We start from the raw sequence: 4174 nt of genomic DNA, 5'->3' as shown, positions 1-4174 counted from the left end.
GTTGAAATTAAATTTTGATATTTTAACTTTTTAAAATCGAACAGAACTTGGCCGAATTACAGCCTGGAAAAAAGTATGTTAAAAATTTCTAAAAAAAATATTATCTTTATAAATGTAGTAGAAGAAAGTATATAGAATCCACATACTGAATATCTAGACAGAATAGATAGATAGATATATAAAAGTTAGCTACGAAAGGGTATACAATCATCGTGTGAATTTGTTGAGAAGAGAGCTTTTTGGTTGCAGTTGGCTATTTTGAATTTACTGTGAGCACTTTTAGCAATCTCACTCGTCAAATGATGCCAGATTTCCCAGCCTTTGCCTCTGATGACTGGCTGGCTGACTGGCCGCCTTTTTACTTGTGTGCCGGGGATACAAAAAAAAAAAAAAAAGGCACCCTTGTTCATTGGCGAGTCAACTGCGGATTAATTAAATACTCATATACAAGATGCAAAAATACAAAAAACAAAAAAAAAAAAAAAAGAACAAGGGGTGATGACCAAGCCAGGGATAAGCAAGGGCCAGAGGGGGCGAGCGAGTGGGAGTGGTCCATGAATGAAAATCAAATGGGTGGATGCAGGTCCTTTTTGTGGCAATGCCAATGCCAAAGCTATTGTTTTTTGCATTTCCTACTCCTACAGTCGGTCAGCACGCACTGACAAAACATAAATTTAAATTTTCTTTATGATTCACAGTGTATGCAAATATTTGTGTACATGCAGCCGTCTACCTTTCTTGGCGATTGCCACATCCTGCCACAACTCCAGGTCGATGGATTGAAAAGGAGTCAACTGTACCAAACTAAACCCAAAATGGATCACAGTGGACTTAAATGAGCATCAGCATGACAAAGAGCACCAAAATAAGAAAAACTGTATGATATTTCGTGTCGAAAATGAAAAGGTTATACATATAGAATCAGTAAGGTTCCCCCATGATGATCGGTGCGACCTGCAATTAGTGGTCGCTCTCTTCATTCTGCGTGCCGTAAACCAATTATAGTGTGGACAGATCGAGACAGAACCAGCCGGACAGAGACTGACACGAGTCTCCCCCCGCACCAGGAGATATTTGGTGGACTCTTTTTTATTGTCCACATTAGTTTTAGAGCATTTTGAACTAAGTTCCACCTTTTTGGTTGCATTCCCCAAATGACCCAAGTTATTTCTGGCTATCTACCTACTCTCACCTGGTTAAGTGAAGGTTTGCTTAACTACAATTGCGCCAACTTGACCAAAAGGTAAAGCATCAGCATTTTTTTTTTTTTTTTTTTGGTTACTTCTCAGTTTTGATTTCTTTTGTCGCCGGTCATTTTTGGTTTGTCGTTGGCTTTTGGTTTCGTGATTAATTGAAGAATCACAGAAATGGGAGGTGTTCCCTTTTTTCTTTTTACTTTAGTTTTTTTTTCCATTTCTTTTCTCTTACATCTAATGTCTGGGTCGGGTGCCAGGTGGCAGTCATCTTAAAACTTGCCGCTACTTTGACCACTTTTCATTGATGTGTACCTAAATTATAACGCCATCGAGCTGCGTCATCCATTTATAAAAACGCCATCAACAAAAATCTCAAACAAAAAAAAAAAACTACTTACATATACATAGATAGGTATACCTAAATCAGGGCAGCAGAAGCCAAGTATGTATATACATATATTTCTATGATTAAAATTTCTAATCGAAACGGGCTCTAAAAGAAAGCAATTGCCATAGTTTCATGTAAATTTTGTTATTCACTTTCTGATAGTCAAATGAAAACATGAATCAAAGACTTTGAGATTGATCACATTTGGTTTAAAAACTTTGTGAGCAATTGACTTTAAAATCTTTTGAAAATAACTTTTGAGTGAGAAAATTTTGCGAACGTTTTTTAATATGGATCACAAATGTGCAAAGCATTGAGCAAACCAACTTCTATCTCAGATTCAGTTGAAACGGACAACTATATGATTGTTACCAGCTCCCACCTGAACGATTAATCCAAATAACTTTGCTCTTTTCCATGAAATTGTTATAAAAATTGTTATTTGTCAGACGAACATCTGTGCTAAATATCATCAAGATCGAATTACTATATCTTTTAGATTCCATAAGAATAGTGAACTGAAAAAAGTAGTTTAAGACTTTATTGCTATTTTAGCAGTTTAAACCTTTTATTTCTAACTATATCTATCATGTTTTTGAGTTTTATGTTTGAAAACAACATTAACATTCGTTTGAATAATTTTTGAAACTTTATTGAAATGTGATTTCAGTTTTTTTCGGCTTTCGTTTTGTTGTTGTTGCTCTTTATTTGTACATTTGTTTGATCTTGGTATTAAGACAATTATAATTTTCTAAAGTCCTGAGAAATGGCAAAGCCAAAGAAAAGGAAAATACGAAAAGGAAAGGGATTAAGCAACAAAGTTGAGTTGAGAATCAAGACTCATAGACTCGATAGGAGAGATATGCATACATATGTATGTATGCATATGTCTGTATGGGCATGGGCAGTGATCAATACATACATAGGTAGAAACAAAACGCCGGGTAACGCCGGCTTGAACTGCTTAGCGTAGGGCACAAAGCGAAAGAAAAGGTAAACACACACTTGAAGGGCTAAACGAAAGGACAATGGCACAGTGTTGCGAATGAATAATTAAAATAATAGGTCAAAGCAGCATCAGCAGCAGGTTGCGGACAAAGGCCAGAACAAAGGGCCAGGATCTAAAGGCACTGATCCTCAGCACTCCTACTCCTACTGGAGGTTTGCTCGATTGTAGTATAGCGCCATGCGCTTAGCCTTAGCGCACACACACACACACACACACACACAGAGAACCGAGAAACTCTATCGATTTAAGACAAAGGCAAAGCGGCCGCGCAGCAGGCAAAACAATGCAGTTAAGCGTTAAATAAGAGAAAAATTGTGGAAATGGCAAACACAGTCAGTCGGCAATACCAAAAACAACAAACGCAAAAAAAAAATGAGCAAAAACGGCAAAATCCAAGCGATCTGTATCGGTGTGGGACCACAGTAGCCAGAGCGGCAGAACAGAAAAGGGCCACAAAGGGCCAACACTCGACTAATTATCCAATGTGTCAGTGTGTGTCGATTGTGTGTGTGTGTGTGTGTGTGTGTGAATTACTTTCCTTCACTCTACAGTGATCGATGCTTGTCAAGTGGCCAATACTTTTGGGCCCTGCTGTTCCTACTGTTGTAAGCCAATTACCGATTATATCTGCACAAACTGTAAACTCTGCCTCATCATTTTGATGGCTTTCCTTTTTTTTTTTGTTTTTTTGCCAAGTGACAAAGGAAGAAAACTAGTTTGATGACATTTGCTGACCCGTCAAGCAACTGGCGCTGACTGTCTGATGGCCAAATCCCTTGTCGCAGTCCCAGTTCGACTCGGACTCTGAGTTTGAGTCCCATTTGATGAGCATAAGGTAATCATCAATCAAACACCCTAAAAGCAAAAATCAAACTCTCCCAAAACAGGGCATATATGTACATATATAGTAAGAACATATAATGGTTAAACCTGTACAGTATACACTCTACCTGTTTCAAATCGAAAAGTTGAAAACGTAATGTTAATGTTTTTCAAGTTTTTTTTTTTTTTTTTATTTTTCTGTAGCAAAGATGAATCGGCCAATTGTTCGCACCCCGTCGATAAGCAGTTAATTATATTTATTCCCATCCTGTTTTCTTTCTGTTGGTTACCCATGGGCGTTGCTCCATGGCGGCTCCGATTTATGTTTCTTATTTTGGATTTGGTTTTCTTCTTTGGACTTTATTTTCATTCCAAGTACGCGTGTCTACAATGTAGTTGCACTTTCCAGCATCTCTCTCTCTCTCTTTTCGCTGGGAGACGACTACGGCGCCGCCAATGCCGCCAAGGATGATTAATCAAATGGCAGTCAATACATCCATCCAGTCTCAGTCAAGTCCCAATCCGTCGAGCGGTGCATTGCAACACATCAGCGTTAAATTTTATTATAAGGTATGAAACCTTTTCTAACCCTAGAGAGAAAGAGAAGAGACCCTACATTACATTACCCTCCGAAAAATATACACCCCAAAATACATATGACTTGCCCTCCGACTCGGTATCCCCCCACCATCCTCCCTCTCTCTTCTTCGTCATCATCATCATCTACTCATCTCCTATTCTTTAAAAGAAAACCGTATA

The sequence above is a fragment of the Drosophila tropicalis genome, unplaced genomic scaffold (assembly GCF_018151085.1).
Source record: "Drosophila tropicalis isolate 14030-0801.00 unplaced genomic scaffold, ASM1815108v1 contig_158, whole genome shotgun sequence".
In the NCBI taxonomy this organism is placed as follows: domain Eukaryota; kingdom Metazoa; phylum Arthropoda; class Insecta; order Diptera; family Drosophilidae; genus Drosophila; species Drosophila tropicalis.
This window is presented reverse-complemented; position numbering follows the sequence as displayed.